This window comes from Macaca mulatta, chromosome 4, assembly GCF_049350105.2.
Source record: "Macaca mulatta isolate MMU2019108-1 chromosome 4, T2T-MMU8v2.0, whole genome shotgun sequence".
Lineage (NCBI taxonomy): Eukaryota > Metazoa > Chordata > Mammalia > Primates > Cercopithecidae > Macaca > Macaca mulatta.
In genome coordinates this window covers 166,595,542-166,613,874 of record NC_133409.1, presented here as the reverse complement: position 1 = coordinate 166,613,874, position 18,333 = coordinate 166,595,542, and the positions used below count along the sequence as shown (strand labels likewise).

The 18,333-nt window shown below is 41.1% G+C and overlaps 1 protein-coding gene across 1 annotated transcript in view; it reads right to left on the bottom strand.

Moving 5' to 3' along the window:
• ATXN1 (ataxin 1) overlaps positions 1-18,333 on the bottom strand; it is a 280,578-nt gene that overhangs the window by 165,937 nt on the left and 96,308 nt on the right. Inside the window, exon 3 of the mRNA XM_028847819.2 lies at positions 14,715-14,852. The gene's annotated coding sequence lies outside the window, so the exon portion shown is untranslated. The remainder of the gene's footprint in view (positions 1-14,714; positions 14,853-18,333) is intronic.

Sequence of the window (18,333 nt, the reverse complement as noted above, 5' to 3'; positions counted from 1 at the left end):
CAGCACAGATGACCTTTTGCCACAAGTTTTCATACAAGCTTTGCTTTCTCATTCCAACAATCTCCCTGCTATCTGAAAGACTCCTGGCAATTAAAACACACACACACACACACACACACACACACACACACACACACACACACACAGTTCAAAACTTGGAAAGGGCTTTATCAAAAGATGAACAGGTCTTCTACTAAATAATTCCCAACCATCACAATGTAAGTTAATCACAGAAAGTAATTTTGAATTTTTAGTGACATCCTGGAACTGAACTATGGTTAGTAATTTAAGATTGAGATGTACGAAGTGAATGGAGATGACTCTGTTCCTGGTTTGCTGTAATGAGTAGTTACATTTGAACAATCTAGATAGGTGAATGATGTAATAGATAAGGCAGACAGATTGGATCAGAGGGGCTTTAATATGAAGATAAGTGACAATGATAGCTCACAGTTATGACCTTATGCCTATATCATAGAGTGACACTAGACAGCCAGTGAAATGCAAAGCAGCCATGTGCTCTGGATTAGATTCTCACCTCTCTAGCTGGGCAGCTTTCAGTAGAGCATGTCAGGAGTGTGCATATGTGTGCGTGTGTGTGTGTGCATGCAGGCGTGCATGTGTGTGTGTGTGTGTGCGCGCGTGAGAGAGAGTCTGTCATTGTAATATACAGGGAGTTTACATAAAAGAAGTTTGGGAGGGCAACAACAATTTGAATTAGGGTAGCCTATTTTTCTTTATAAGACACTCAGAATACTTAACAGGCCTTACTTCATCAATCTCTGCACCATCTGTCAGACCTTAGGTTACAATGACCGCCCCCATGCATTAATCAAGAAGAGGCAACCAAGTGTGTAGCTTTGAGAAAAGTTCCACTCTTTCAGACTTGACTGTATTATTAAAATTTCTAAAAAGGTAAACAACAGGAGGTGGTTTTGATCACAGCGTTGACTTTAATTGCATACCCATGTCCCCGGCAGCTTAGAATGGTTACAGCGCTTAAGGTAACATACAAAGTGCAGGTGAGTAAGAAAAGAACCTGACAAAACTCAGTGAAATAACACGCAGGTGGCAGCATATGCACACCTGCGTCTTCACCCCACTTCCAAAAATAAGAAGACTCTATTTTTTTACTCTCTACTCCATATACTCTAGAACGGATTATATACATATTTTTAAAGAGTCACGTACTGTTTCAATATTTTATGCAAAACTTCATGTAAGGTCATGTGTTGTACAGAACAAAACATGGAATTGGGCATCTCTCCGGTCACCTATAAAGTTGAGCTCATCCCTTCTTCTGGCACTTGTTCTATACTGTGTTCTGGAAGCCAGACCAGATTGAACACAGCAAACCATATCTTCCTTTCAGTATAGAACGCAGTGAGTCAGTGTTTATGCAATGATCTGCTATTAAAGCAAATAAGCAGAATCAGGAATTCCAAAACATGCCATGTTTTCATTTCCATTTCACATGAGTATAAAGCTCGCCAAATTTGGGTACTTTAAATTAGGAAGTCTCCTATCACACACTTCTTTATCAGTCCTCCACATAACTGTTTAACTAAGACTCTGATAAAAATGTCAAAAATGCTTGCCATGGTTCTCAGCAGCAAACAAATGCCTGCAGGCTCCGACCATGCCCTGGGGTTTTTCAGACCCTCTCCTGTCTTTGAAAATGCATCCCATTCAGTTAGCAGTGCTGGTGATAAGACATGGCACACAGAGGGGCTAAACCACCAGCCCCAAAGGTGCCAGAGCAGAGCCCTGCATTAAGTTTAATGCTGACACAGCACTCCAATCAGGAAGTGTGTTCGAACTCTTTCATGGGAGAAAATGTCAGAATCTGAGCTACAAAAGTGGCCCGCCTGCCCCTGGAAGATTAGGTTCTGGGTTTTTAGTTTTCCTTCTTGTCTTCCTCTGTTCCCACAATTCCCATTTATTTTCAATTATTTGGTTAGGGAAGGTGTCCCTCAAGGAAAAGAGCACAGGAATGAAGGCAGACTGCCCTACTTTAGACTCTTCTGTATTTTCTTTTTTAATGAAAAAATTAGAAAGAAAACCTGGCAAATTATTATCTGCATTGCACACATTTTGATGCTCCCCTCCCTCATTTTTATCTATAAAAGATAGCACTTTCAACATTTGAGTTATAACCCCAAGGACTGAAAACCCAGCCGCTCTGACCTGATATCAGGCAGTTTCAGTGACAACAAACTGGTCCCCAAACGTACCGGTGAAAACCGCACGTTCTCACTCTTGGCGACTTGAATTTGGTGAAATGAAACAGTCATTTCTATTTTTGCCTTTTGAAAGAGTTACGCTTAACAGTGTAGTTGAAAGGTCAGATCTGGAAATTAAAGGCTAAGCATGGTCCTATCCGAGGTCAGAGAAGCATTTTGAGAGCACCCCAGAGCCTTAAGAACACATTGTTTATTTTGAGGTCAAAGGGAAAAACATGTTGGAAGGAAAAGTCTTTGGCTGGGTGATGACAATGACAAGAGACTTTCAGAGACTGGAATCTCTTTGACTCAGCCCCTTGGTAGGTGTTTATTTAGAATCCAAGGACATTGGAGTCTGGCAGGATCCCACAGAGGAGCGAGGTAAGGAACACTGGTGGAGTTCTCCCACCAGATTCAAACAGATATTGCTGATGACCTGAGCCTCTGTCTTTTCTGCTCTACCTTGAAGGGCCTCCAACCCCTTTTCTGGTCACATTGTTCTGAAAGTACACGTCAGCTTTGAGCCACCTCTCAGTCAAGTCCTTCCATCTTCTCCTATGCTATCCCTGGGTCATCTCTTTGGAAATTTCCTGAATTGTCTAGGCTAATGAGTGCTTTTAGGCGTTTGCCACCTAACCATGTCTCTACACATCTTATTGATCATGTCAACATCCTGCTTAAACTCTTTCAGTGACCACTCCCCTGTCTTCAAGATAAACTCTAAATTCCTCAGCAGAGCTTACTGAAAAGACACTTTATGATCTGGCTTGTTCTTCATGGGACTTCACATATGCCTGACTCCAGCCACTCCAAACTACTTGCAGTCTTCCAACACACCATGTTCTCTCTCACCTTTGAGCTTTGCTCATGTTGTCCCCCATGTGACTAGAACTAGATTTTCCCCATCCTTTGAACTGAACAAATTAAGTAATTTGCTTTGGTTAAAGGGAAATTAACAAGCATCTTGAAGCAGAGCTTGAAAAGCACTCATGCACTGGGGTTTGCCCTCTCTTGCTGCTTTTGGGAACCCTGAGCCTGCAAAGCGAAGAAGCTCAGACTACTCTACAGGAGGATGAGAGGCCACCTGAAGCAGAGACAAGCTGTCCCAGCTGAAGATCACCCATCTCTCAGGCAAACCAGCCTTCTAGTAGCCACATGAGTGAGACCATGATGGATTAACCAGTTCCAGCCAAGCTGGCCCAGACTAAAATAGCCCAGGTGACCTACAATCATAAGATTGTGGTCTTGGACCTTAACTGTTGGGATGGCTTGTTACACAGTATATGCTAACTGATACATCCACTTCGTTTTCTGGTTAACACCTACTCATCATTCAAGTCTGAGGATGAAAGCTTCCCTGATCCCAGAAGATCTCTCACATACACACACACACACACACACACACACACACACACACACACACACACAATCTCTCTCTCTCTTTCTGTAAATATTTGCTGAAAGAAGATAAAATAATGTAGATATCCATCTTCAGACTTTCTTCTATCCTAAATTTCAAAGAATTAGACTAGACCGTTTTTTACCTATCACCACCTAGACACGGTAACCACATCAAAATGTATTTTAACGTTTTACTTTTTTAGAGTTCTACTCATATCAATAGCCTTTGGGAATCTCCCTACTCCTTTTATAGATGAGACTATTATAGCTTCCAAACTCACTCTGCCTTTCAGTTTGACTAATACTATAAAATTCACCTAAAATTCCAAGGGCCCTCAGCATATGCACATGGATAATTCTGACAAATGTGTCACCTTCACTGTCATAATTATTCTACTATATACATGTCAAGGAAGCAGAAGGTCTTAACAATACATAACTGAATTCACTGTCAGTGTAATGACAATGACAGTTAATGACAACTCCTATTACAGAGGAAATGTCTCTACAACAAAGAGACTAGCAAGTTGCAACTGCTCACCTGTTCACTTCAGCAACACATCATGATAGATTTTGTTTTGTGAAATGTATCATCATAACAGCATCATGGCTGCCACAGTTATTAGGGAGCAATCACTGGGCTAAAAACTGAACAGACTTTATCGCATTTCACTCTCTTAATAAGTCATCAGGGTAGGTATGGTCAGACCTTCTTTATAGATGAAGTAAATAAGGCTCAGAGAGGTTGGGCAATTTCCCACAGGACACACAGCTAATGAGTGGCAGGTCTGAAATCTGAACCCAAATGTGATTCAAAGAGCCTCTTATATGAACTAATACTTTAAATCTGATGCTGTTAAATGACAGTGATAATGATATTCCTTCAGAAGATAAGGAAATAGAGGCACCCAGAAAGAAAGTAGCTTGCCCTGGTCCAAAAGGGCAGGGATGGGAAGAGAACCCAGGTGTCCATTCTTAGCCTGAAGTTCCTGCTATTGGACAGCGCCCAAGGTGTTCCTATCTTCTCCTTAGTCATTAATTTTTTTTTTGAGATGGAGTCTCACTCTGTTGCCCAGGCTGGAGTGCAGTGGCATGATCTTGGCTCACTGCAACCTCCACCTCCCGGGTTCAAGTGATTCTCCTGCCTCAGCCTCCCAAGTAGCTGGGACTACAGGCATGCGCCACCACGCCCAGCTAATTTTATATATATTTTTAGTAGAGATGATGTTTCAGCATGTTGGCCAGGCTGGTCTTGAACTCCTGACCTCAGGTAATCCACCTGCCGCGGCTTCCCAAAGTGCTGGAGTTACTGCGTCCGGCCTAGTCATTAATATTTTGCTTCATGCCTACCCTTGTGATCAACAACAACTTATTCAGGAAGAAGAGACAACGGGTTCTTTCCTTCTAGTATGTTTCCAAATATTCATTGTGTATCTAGCTAGGTGGTAAAAAGAAAAGAACATGAAGCATGAAGTTCATGAAACCTAACTGGGCTATCATCTGCTTTACCAAATTTCTTCTAAAAAAGCAACCATCAAACCCAGAGAAGAATTTGAATCTTCTAACTTTAATGCCATTCACATTAGTTGTATTTCTTATTCACATGAGAGAACTATCTTTATTACCTGTGCAACATAAAGAATGATGAGTATTTAAATACTAAGTGTTGAATTAACAGTTATACAATAATCCAAAAAAACAAAACCGTACTTCTCCACAGTATCAAAATGCACTTAATAGGTATTTATTGTTTCAGGAACACACAATGTCTTCTATCATTTAAATCATTTCGGCAATTTAAAATAAGGACCTGGCTGGGCACACCACACCCTGTCAAACAAAACTGATTTACTTTATCTCATATGAAACATCCTGAAAATACGGGATGCTCTGAAAGTGCCAACAGCTACCCTTGGAGTTTTTCTTTTATTTCAATTTCAGTCCCAGATCTTCACTACCAGCCCTTATTTCAGCTATGGTAGAAGAAGTGAATACTTTTTGAGTACACAAAAGGTGCTAGAAATGGTCAGTTACACGCTAAATGCCTTTCCCATCATAAGCACACAGTTTCATGCAATTATCTCGGCTTGAGTGTGGTCATTCAGTGGAACAAATGATGAAGGTCAATGAGACTACAAAAACTCTTTTAGTCGTGAAGGGAAAGGCAACAATGCATACCTCAAAATTCCTTTTATCTGTGGATCTTCAGTGCTCGGGGGACACCCTTTCATCAGTCTTCCTGGTTCCCCATTTCCTTGCAAAGACCCACCTTAAGTATCTTTCTCCGTGAAAAATGTCTTGGCATCTCCAGGACCACACAGACCAGAAGCACTCTAAGGAGAAAATGTCACCAAATCCATTGCCTGGGGGTTTCCACAGAGAAGTGGCCATGGAGGGAAGCCCCCAGGTCTGCCAATGTCACTCGACTGGCCATTTTAGATTTCATCTAGGCAAGGCCACCTTGGACAGGGACTTTAAGATACAATCCACAGTATTTCCATGTTCTTCGGATCCAAATCAGAAAATGGCAGAAAAAGTCATTTAGTGCCAATTCAATGTGGCATAAAGAGAGGAGAGCAATTAAAAAGAAGAGTACAAGGTGAGCCGTATTCCTCTTCAAGGCTGGGAGCATGGATAAGTTACCAGAGCTCTGTAAGAAGGCTCTCGTTACACTGGACAGCTTTCAGGCCAGACCTGTCAACAGGAAAAGTGGCCAAGAGGGACTGTCATGGTGTTTCCCTTCCTTCTGCCTCCCTTGACCTCTGATTCCTCCGAAACATCTACTCATGTCTCCAAATCTGCATGCCGGTGCTGATCAACAACCAGAACATTAACCTGATTCACAAGAAACACTGACACCATGAGATGCCCTGAGATCACCTAACATCTTGGCCCGGCAGTCCCCACATTCTGCCTGGACTACCCATTAATTCATTTGTTATTCTCCATGGGATTCTATCTGTACCAGAAAGACCATGTGGTCCATGATCCTTAGTAAGTGACACTCCCATGATACACTTAGTAAGTGACATCTTCCTCCTGGAGGCCTGCCCAGATGAGGGAAATGGAAAATCCTCTTTGAGCAAGGTGACTGCCAACTCCCTTCTGACCCTCTCGAGGCCACCCTCTTCCACCGCCACTCCCTCACTTGCCTTTAACGAAGTGCCAGCCAGCACATTGCTAGGACAACTGGCGTCACTGCAGAGGCACAGAAATAGATCACCAGTGGGGCTGGGAACCTGGATTATAAACTCCGATGACAGCGATGAGATACTGATTGGCAGCTAATCTGTTCCCTATGGTGAGTGACAGAGTAACACTACCCAGTGGGCAGCTCTCACCTTGACACACTACCCTTTCATCTACATTTGTGCTTGATGTGGTGGTGACTGAGAAGGGGCAAGGAACTAGCTTTAGATAGACGCTGAATGACTCTGTTTTGAACTATGTGAGCCAGAAGATATGGAGTAACCACCTGACATCTGCACGTTTAATTTGTTAGTTTCCTGAAAATTAGGGAGGAAGGCTGTTCACAAGCAGAAGTATGAGAGCCAGAAACAGGTAGAGCCATCGAGGTTGCCAAAGAGAAGGAAAAAACAATCTGTTTGGACAAGTAATAGCTTTCTCCTTTCTGAACAATAGCATTCTACTCCTCTACCTCCTTTTAGAGATCAAAGAAGACAAAGTCAAAGGAAACCGGAAAACTATGGCTTGCCATGGTAGAAGAAGAGAATAATCTTTGTGCCCAGTTCTCTTTGTTCTCCAGGGTGAGTTTTACAATGCTTATAACGGGTAGCAACTCGTAGGAGCATTGGATTAAGACTGCCTATTAAAGTCTTGGATTTTAGCCCTGGAGAAATTACATTTTTTTTTTTTTCAATTCTAGGCAAGCCACAAAGGCTTGGGAAGAAGAAAGGAAAAATGAAATGAAGAGCAACCTAATGGAAACTTTAGAATACCATTTTGTCAAGAGCATTTTCATTTCTAGATGCACAAAGGAAGGCTGGTGAGGATGGCTGATGTGCAGATTGAAACACGTAACCAACAGCCCGGGACCTGTGCAGGGGTCCAGCAGCGAATTCTGCCAACAATGTGGGCAGGTCACCTCCCAGTGCCAGGCACTCAAGACTGGGAAAAGATCACAAGATGCTCTTTATAAAGGTAGTGAGAAAGAAGTAGAATTTAAAAGTAGAAGAAGATGGTTAAGAGTCCAAAGAGCATGATGATAAAAACCTGCCTGAGTTTTGGAAATAAAAGATGACAACAGAGGATCGCCATTTGTATACCATTTATGTTTCCATTTAAGGAGACTCTTCTTAAGTAAGTCGTTTCAGGAATATAAGCACAAATAGAAAAAAAATTACTCTGAAAACTTAATTTCTCTAACATAGGTTTCAAACAGCTAATTTGCTATCACACCTAAAAATCATTTTATACTTGTCAAAAATGACTTTTTCTGAATCATGTAACATACTTGTTTAGGTGTCTGGAAAAGGTTAACATAATCCTCAGGATTTATAGAAGATGGATTAATTCTTTCAGTCTACGATTCTACTTAGCAATAATTTACTACATAGCTACCACTGGAAATTTAACATGAATTTAAGTTGGAGATGTGGTTAATATTTTTATGGTATAATATGATTCTTTTACGAAAGTGAAAAATTTAGATAATTAAAAAATGAAGTTACCTATTTTTCTCTTTACATTGGTCCTAAGGAGTAATTTATGTGTTGTTAAGAACCAATAGATTTTGTTTGGGTTCTACGACAAAACAATGTCAACTAGTTCTTATTACTATTCATTCATCCCTGCCCTTCTTTCTTGTGGATTCTCGAACATTGAGCACTTTGAACTTATACCACCTAAAAAATATATCTTTAGTTTTGGATGTGTTTTTCTGTCCAAAGTTCAGTTGGAAACACTGCCCTTATTAACTCCGGGAGGCATCATTCTTTAGGCATCTCAAGTTCCTGCTTCAACTTTTACATATAAAAATCTAAAATGGGCCAGGTGTAGTGGCTCATGCCTATAATCCCAGCACTTTGGGAAGCCGAGGTGGGCAGATCACTTGAGCTCAAGAGTTTGAGACCAGCCTAGCCAACATGGTGAAACCTCGTCTCTATGAAAAACACAAAAATTAGCCAGGCATTGTGATGCACGCCTGTAATCCCAGCTACTTGGGAGGCTGAGGCAGGAGAATCACTTGAACCCAGAAGGCAGAGGTTGTAGTGAGCTGAGATCGTGCCACTGCATGCCAACCTGGGCGACACAGCGAGAGAGTTTGTCTGGAAAAAAAAAAAAAAAAAGATCTAAAATGATCCTGAAGAAAATGGTGGCCTGGTGACCATGTGCTACAAATCCTCATGCTATGTTTTTGTCAGTGTTCAAACAATTTCTGATGGAAAGCAAGCTCTGGCTCCGAGCTCTCACATGCCCAGACACAGAAATAGTACACAAAAGACTATTCCTAGTCTCTTCTCAAAGCCTCCTTTGTCTTCCCTAAATACACACATAGATTGGGTTGAAATTCTACCTCTGTTTGAAGGCTCAATTTAGATGTCTTCCCTGAAATTCCAGCGCTGATGACTCTTACCCATAGTCCCTTTCGTACACCTGACTCCGCCACCAAGTACATCCTCCCATAGCACCTTCCTAGAGTCTCAAACAGCGGTAAGTACAGATTACTCAGCACTGGATCCCTGATGGACTCAAGAACATCTTGGCACACAACAGTCTGTTAATAAATATCATGTATTGAGTGAACTCTAAACTTAAAGAGAAGACAAAAGCATTTTACCTCAGCACTATTCAGTTACAAAGCAGCCTGACCAGGCTGTTGATGTTTTCCTCCCCCCATAGAACGCGAAGGTTGTAAAAGATCCATGAACTTTTTTCCTTCCACAACGTCTGAGTGTTCTTTGCATTTTCCTCGTCCTGTCCAAGATGCTGAGAGAAGGAGCTGAGTACTTGAGGAAGAAGGTGCCAAGGGGAAAGGGTGTGCCTGGGATGGGCGCACTTTGTCAGCTGCCTCAGGAGGTAGCTCTGACACCACTTCTTAGAAGCAGTGACTCCTGCAAAGACCCTGCCAAAGGTGCCAATCCCAAATAACACACCAGGGGCAATGGCCAGGAACTAGCGAAGCTGTCAATCAGAAGCCATTCGAGGAAGTCTGAGGAAGAGAGAGAAATGGGTGAAAGAGAAAACTCTAGAAGACTTGAAGCGATTCCCAGCGCACTTGGATGGAGTAAGCTCAGTCAGACCCTCTCTGCCTTTACAATCTGCAGGTCAATTTGCAGGACCATTACAAGCAAGGGTTTAAGAAAAAGGAGATTGTTCTCCCTCACTTGTCCAACAGTGGTGGAATCTCCCCTTCTCTCCTGACCCTCTTACCTACTTCAGATTTTTTTTATGATAGTGCTGGAGAATTTGGTATCACAGATGGCAAATCTAAAAGGTACAAATTGACAGACACAGAGGAAAATTCCCAGATTGCTCTTATTAGAGAGTGTGTGTATGCAATTCTCTTACTCCGGAGATTCAGAGTAAGAGAAATTCAGCTCCCATTTTTTATGACTTATACAGACAGCATAATGCTGTTTACACAGGTACAGACGTATTTATTTTAGTCTCTCCATTTCTTCCTAGGAATAATGTAATGCCTGCACTCAGAGCAGTTATTCTGAAAAGGGACTACGCAGATACACAGAATTCCAGAAACGTTTATTATTGCTGTCCTCAAAAGCTAAATAGCACAATGCCTCCCTAAGAAAGCTTTTGTGAACTTCCCATCACACACCACAGAGACATTAAATGGGTTTCATTTGTACCAGCACACCATTTTTTCATTCTAAGGTGTGCACTGGAATGAAGTACTATTCAGTCAGCCCCTTTCTAGGGAGATACAGCACTTCGGGCCCGGTCCTACTTTGAAAAGAAACATGAACGTAAGTAGTGATGAAATGATGTGATGATAAGAGACAAAACCACCGCCGTTCACAGAAAGCCAGGGCAGGATGCTCACAAACAAGTGACAAAGCAAACCACTCAAATGGAAAAGGAGAGGAAATACACACAGTGCAGACTTTTAAAAAAAGTATTAGAAAATCCCCAAACTCTACTGATAGGTCTAGAAAACTTTTTTTTTTTTTTTTTTTTTACACAAATTGTTCCCTCCTCACATTTCTTTATACACATCAAGTATCCACTTCTAAGGAAAAGAAAATAGTCTAGACTCTCCATCCCTTCCCCACACCCTTAAACTGCTGTCAGATTCAAGCAATCTCATCAGAACAGCATGTATGTTCCTTTTCCTAATGGCTCAGGCCCACACATGAGAGGCCTAGGGACACACTTACTCTATCCTTAGACATTCATTCAATGAATATTTACTGATTGCCTATTATGGGAACAAGCAGTATTTTAGGTACTATCCATTCACCAGGGAAGAATAAGACTAAGAATAAGAATAAGGAGTAAGAATAAGAATAAGAATAAGAATACCATCCCTCCTTTTGCAGAGCTTGTAGACTAGTTGAGGAGACTGATGATTAACAAATAAATATATAATATGTAAGATGCTTAAAAGAAAAAACACAGAAGGCTAGAGGACTGAGAGGGATGGGGTGGATGCTATTTTATGTAGATCAGGGAAGGCTGCTTTGATAAGGTAACTCAAGAATTCTTACTTAAGGAAGCAGAGAAGCTTAGGAATGAAATACGGATCTCTCTCTCCTTGCTTAGACTCTAACCAATATTTGAGCACAGAGGTGGTTAGTTTTAGAAAATTCAAGTTTAAAAATGGCTCCTGTTTATTTTCAAAAGGACCAATGAGTATGGACCCTAAATTTAAACAGCTAAAGCTATAGTCTAAGGATGGTCTCAAAGAAATACCTTTGAATTGTCATATGGTGCCTAGGAGGGTCTTGGGGAAAGGGTTTCATGGTAGTGAAAGATGTAATAACTCTTGTTTTCTTGTAACCTTAAGACTGTGCTCAATGTTTTAAAAACAGCTGTAAACGAGGTAGTGCCAAATCATTGATTTTTAGGAACCCAAGAAGGTAAAATAAAGGTTCAATCGGCCTCATCTAAGGCTGATACTTTATGCAACATGAGACTCTTAGGGTGAGAACCACCACTGCAAGTGATTTAACTGAATTTTCTCAAGTTGTCCATCATAAAATGAATCCCCGTGGTGGAGAGGGCCCAAGGTTATATAGCTAACAATAGCACTGTGCATAAAATCCAGGTCTGCTAACTCGGAGTTCAGTGTCAGCACCATTCTCTTCTTGTACAAGATCCCCCATCTTAGAGCCAGTCTGAAACATCTTCAGGGGCAAAGGCCATCTGCTGATAAGTGGTGGCAGATTTGAGAGGCAGTTAATGGGACATGCAGAGGAATGAATGCAAGGAGTAACATCTGCAGGGACTGCTGAGCATGGGAACCAGGACTTCCAATGGCTGCTGTGATTATCACTCACACATTTATACACCCACCCCCAGACCCTGTCCATGTGCAAACACGCGTTCTTTGAAAATCGCCTGCCTTCTCCACTGCAACAGCTCTCCATGGAACAGACTTTGGGGCACGCAGGACACTAAACCCAGGGAAGATAGAAAACCAGTGCTGTGAACATGTGCCCAGACAATGAAAGGTTACCAACATCACAGTTTACTAAGAAAACAAGGAACTCCCACTGCCCCTACCAACCAAATGTGGTTTTGAAAAGAAAGTACTTAGCATGCAGAAAGAGTTCACTAGAATTTGGTATTTTCTTGCTCTTCAACACACTCCATTTACAGAAGGATTTTAAAATTACTTCAAGTCTGCCATGTGGCATCTTAAAATGTACACTTCAGAAGTTCTTTGAAAACCTCACTTAATCTTTGAGGTCTGACAGGGTGTCACATGAACAGTTCAAAGCAACGGTTAAAACAACAACAAAAAAACCCCACTAGATTTGAAACAAAAGCTATCTTGATTATGGTAACTGCACGAGTTATTTAAATAGAGCCTGAAACCTAAAGCAGTTTTACATAAGACACTCGTTTCCTAGGATAAAAATGCTTTAAACAATACCACCAGAAGTGCATTCTAACAGTTACCTGATTGGGAAAATGATTTCTAGTAAAACACACTGTAACTGGAGTACCCAAATCTAACATGGCCCACAATTATTCCTTGATAGTGATAGAAACTTTTATAATAAGGTTTTTTTAAAAAATAAATAAATAAATAAGTAAAATAGTGCTTTCACAATGCTCTGCCCCTTACAGGGACCCTAAACCAAGATGCTGATTGCTTAATAAAAAGGTAGTATGCTCTGGGGATGGTGGCTCACATCTGTAATCAAAATATTTTAGGAGGCAGAGGCAGGAGGATCACTTGAGCTCAGGAGTTCAAGACCAGCCTGAACAACATGGTGAAACTCTGTCTCTACCAAAAATACAAAAAATTAGCCAGGCATGGTGGTGTGCACCTGTGGTCCCAGCTATTCTGAAGGCTGAGGTGGGCAAGTCGCTTGAGCTTGGGATGCAGAGGTTGCAGTGAATCGAGATCACACCATTGCACTCCAGCCTGGGTGACAGAGTAAGACACCATCTCAATTAAAAAAAAAAAAAAAAAAAATTGAAAATAAGGTAGTATGGAACAATACACAGACTTGCAAAATATTTCTTTATAGGGGGTTTGCGACTTGCCCAAGGTTGCCAAGGTACTTGATCTCAACAGCAGGAATAGGATTCAGGTCAGTTGATTCCAGGTTGACTGATTTCCACTAGACCCAACGTGTACAGAATGGAAATACAATGAGGCTTCAGTGTCTCCCGCTGTCTGCTTTCAATGAAGCACTGGGAAAATTTGAATTTAATAAGCTCATATTAATGTTACTAAATTATTTAACCCTGAGGATATGACATGGATACATATGCATATTTTAATACAAATGTTTAGAAATCTATGAAACAAAAAATATTAGGAACTATTTTTTTCCATGTCAATACTTTTCTCCCTGATATATGCTGCACTTTGCGCTTTACAAATCTTGTAGGCAACTGCAAAAAAAATAGGTAATACATGCTCAAAAAAGTTTTCTGGCCGAGTTCACAAGAAGCTGGAAACCTAAAAATATATATATAGATATATACACATACATAAACAAGAATATACATATATATTGCAGAAATATTCATATGTATTTATATATACACAAAAACAACAAAAATTTAGAAGAAATTGGCTTGTCATTTCCCAAAATTTGAAGAGAGTATCTTTTCATCCTCAGAGGTGTTCATAGGCCATCCTGAGTTTCATGCAGCTATATTCTTTCCTAGTCAAAATCTCCTAACTTTGTTTTGTGACACAGTCCAGCAACAAGGTAAACTCTCCAGAAAGTAGCAGGGCTGAGCACCCTTGCATTATTTCCTAGTGGAAGGGCTCCCTGAAGTCACACTATGTCATCTCTTCCATTTCCTGATACTAAAACTTGTCATGCAAGGCGGCCATCAGGTGACAAGTGGGAACAAACTTTTCTAGTCTCAAAATCCCAAGCCAGTAACCTGATCAAAACCAGTGAATCAGCTCATTTTGAATAAGTGAAGTACCACACATAACTGCTTAAAACTTGCATACCTCAAGATTTTAAAAGCCAGAGAGAAAAATGTGATTTTCATCAACTGCACATACAGAATAATTGCTGGATGGAAATGCTGATTGCTAATCCTTAGCCTGGAGAATTTTACCTGCTACTCACCAACCTAAAAGAATTGCAATAGCCCAGTTTAAAGGGGCCGCTCTAAATCTGATACTATTAGGCTGAACCGGTAGAAAAGAGGTTCCTACAATGAAAGAATCACTGCGTTCTATCCTTTTATTCCTGAAGTAGTTAGTTTTCAGCATGCCATAGAAGCTGAGAGAAAGGCAAGTTCCAGCAAATACAAACAGGACTTCTTCCCTTAAAAAAAGAAACTAATTGGACGATCACCTAGAGCTCATGCTAATACCCCTTCAACACCTGGCTCAGTTACATCAAGTGATTCATGAATCCTGACAAGGCAAGCCACTACAGATATTGTTCTTGGTTATTAACTTACAACATTCACTGCGTACTGTTCACAGGTAGCCTCAGCCTATACTTCACCATGGAGACTTCCCACAGGCGCTGGAGGGCTCCTGAGGGCTCTTGGGCTCAGGCGTGGTCTTCCTTCCTTTCACAGAGAAGTGAGAAATACCTAGCATGGAAATAGAGCAAAAGAAAAAGAAAAAGGTAAACGCATCATCAAATCACTTGTTATCTCAACAAATAAAGTCTCACGACCAATTAGACGAATTGATACTTCACCGAAGATCATTTTCTTAAAAAAGAAGTTCAATGTTCTTGCTCTTTTCCCAAAAAGGACACAGCATGGTACAGCCGGACTCTCCTCACCCTAAAGTTGAAGCCATTTCTGGGAGATTTCAGACACAATCTTAGCTGAGAGGCAGACTTGCAAAAAAGCTTCAAAACAGGCCACGTGGCTTTACTCTTCTGCAAAAGGAGCCAAGGACTAGCACCTTCTACCACTGTCATACCTTACTGGGTCATGGAGAAGATCAAGAGGATCATTCTTGCCAAGCACACACAGTTCCAGAGAAGAAATCCACAATGTAAATGCAAAGCGTTACTGGTGGTCATAAGCCTGTTCCTGAGCCCTGGAGCCAGAATACAAAAGTCAGCACTGGCCAGGCACCAATCATCAGCTATCCCTGGAGCATCCAAACGTCTGCATGCCCGACTGTGCTGAGTTTCAGGAAAGAAAAGGAACAGAAACGAAGAATCTGGAATCTCTGGGGAAAAGAAAGTGAAGGCATCAAGCAGGAAGCTAAGAGAAAGAGTGTAAGGTGGGCCGTAGGGCACATGCGGGAGCGTGGTTATTTGGTACACGGCTCCCTCAGATTGCTGGTTTGCGGCGTTTTGTGCACTGAATGTTTGCGACGCTGTGAAATTTTCCACTTGGCTGTCTGCCATTTCCGCCCACCGAAGACAACAGTTACACCCACCAAAGTAGCACAGCGAGGCCCTGATGGAAAAGGATTGGATAACTTTTTATTTGCTGTTGCTTTTAATGAAAAGACTTATTCATATCCTGATCATTAATATTTTCCACACCTGGATTTCTTGATTTTTTTCCCCCTTTTAAGGTTGACCGAGGAACAGCTTCTCCTGGAACGATACTATCAACTTATTTTGCCTTGTGTACTTTTGAGAAGCACACTTGAGGCACAGGAACTTATATTAGCGGCTTTGTGGATGACGAGAAACAGAATTTAAGTGCTACACTAGAATCTTGTCTGCTTCCCAAATACATCATCGACAAAGGCCAGTCATGTTTTTTCTTTCAAATCATGAGCATGCACAGAAAAAACAGAGTTGTAGTATTAGCATTGTGGGTGTCATTAATACCATTTCTCAGGGAAAAAAAAGAGTGGTCCCTCATCTCTAAAAGAAAGACAAGAATGAATAATAACAAATCGTAGATTTGGAATTGGTAACACACTGACAAGTATACCTCAAAATAAAGAACTACTAAAAAATGGAGAGACCAAATTAGGGCAGAAGAGAGAAAGGAGGTGTCTGCTACATATAATTAACCATCACTTTCATAATGAATACAGTTTACCAAGTGCTTTCCCATTAATTAAATCATTCACTTGATACAATTTTACTTGGTACTTGCTATATCCACCAGGCTCTGTGTTTGACGGGGGAATACATGGTAAACAAAATAGCTCAGGATCCTGCACCCAAGGAGCTCACTGCCTCAAGAGGAACAGACATTAAATAATTATATGAGTTTTAGTGGATGCATAAAATTTGAAAGCTGGATAGGCAGTATGAAGGAAAAATGAACATTGTGATTTGTAGTCATGATGGGGGTACCTCACTTACAAGAAGGGTCTCAGGAAGGCTTCTCTTACAAAACTAACATTCAAGCAGGAAAGTAGAAAATGAGTAGAAGTTAGCCAGGCATCAGGTTTCCAGGTAGAGGAAACAGTCTGTGCATTACACGAACTGATCTAGCGAGGTACAACTGTTTTCTGTTATTTCACTCCTTTTTATTTTGCCATTTCAACTGAGTCCCCTTGAAAAAGAAATGAGTGACACAACTGTTCTCCGTACCTTGAAATAAGAGATGATTCATCTTTCTGACTGCTAGGCCATCAGAGCAACACACACCTTCTCTGTGATTAATTTCTGTGAGAGGAACACCCCTGATGCAGGTGTTATTCCTGATGTGATGGTAAATAATGACCCTGCTCTCTAATGCACCCCAAGTCACTCCATCATCACAGTGAAGTAAAAGGAAGCTCTCTTGTTGACACCTGCATGCCACAGCTGAAGTTAAGAAACCCTCCCCCAAAAAGGACTGAAAACAGATCACATTACTTGTAGACTTCTGAAAAACATCTTAAGTACCTTGGATCAGGTACCAAATTTCTGGCTGCCCCTTGATGATTACAGTATTTTTATCATTTCTCTCTTGAACTTAAACAGCTTTTATGCCCACCATTAACAGTGTTCTGTCAGCCCTCTCTCTTGGTTCTTGGTTCAGTGCTCTGTTTACTTACCCACATGAGCCGCAAGCAAGGTGCAAAGAAATTAAAAGCAGTGGAAATGTCATGTTCATCTGAAGTGTTTTCTTCTTCCCTATCATCCCAGATCTGGCTCAACTTAATTCTTCCACTAAGGAAAATCAGTAGTTTGCTTTCTTCATCCTACAACATTAAAGCATCATCCAACAGGCTCATTCATGTTCTCCCCATGAATGGAGTAAGTCTGAAAGCCTGTCTGAAACAAATATGCCAAACTTCTATTTGAGTCTCTTTCCATTTAAAATACCCAAGATAAAATGTAATTTACTCTACAGGCTTCTCATACAAACAAAAATATTAACAATATTCCACATTCAAAGTCTCAGAGTACAAACCTTCACTTTGACCTGGCAACTTTGACTCACTCAGAAAGGAGAGAGAGGACAAGAAAAAGCACTTCCTGAAGCCAAGCTGTCCAATATCTGGCCATCGGACCTGGGAAATGACGCCGGGCTGTCAGTTTCATCCTCTGCCTAGAGGAGAAAATGACACAATGCCAATTTCTCCTTCCCCAGACTGCCCACAGCACTTACAGTCTCTACCACACATTCTGACCCAAGGTCCTTTTCAGTTCAGCACTTTGTTATACTGTCTTTTTATACTCCACTGGATTTATTTAAGTCTTGAAGGCTCAAAAAGTTTCTAAGCTCCCTGATGAAAGAAACCTTGCCATGCCCTTCTTTTGCAACCTCCTAATAGCGTCTAGTGGAAGAGCCTGGATTTAAATTAAATGATCCATATCCAAAACCTGTTCTAGGACTTAACCCTTACGCCAAAAGAATCACCAGTCTACAGCTATACGTTAAGCCCATTTCACCTTTCTCTGTCCTCCAGGGACTTGAAACTCTGATGATGCCTGTCATCATCATGTGTCAGCCCTCCACAAACTCGAAAAAAATTAAATTACAACTAAGCCTTTATATTCTGTTCTTCCAATCCATTACATTTTTAGTCACTAGTGGATTTTGAACAGTTGTCATCTCCTTTCAAGATTTACAAACTCCCCCATTTCCTCGTCACCAGCAGCTTACATCCTTAGTTCTCATAGCTTCTCAAAGCCACTATTAAGGAAACCTTCAT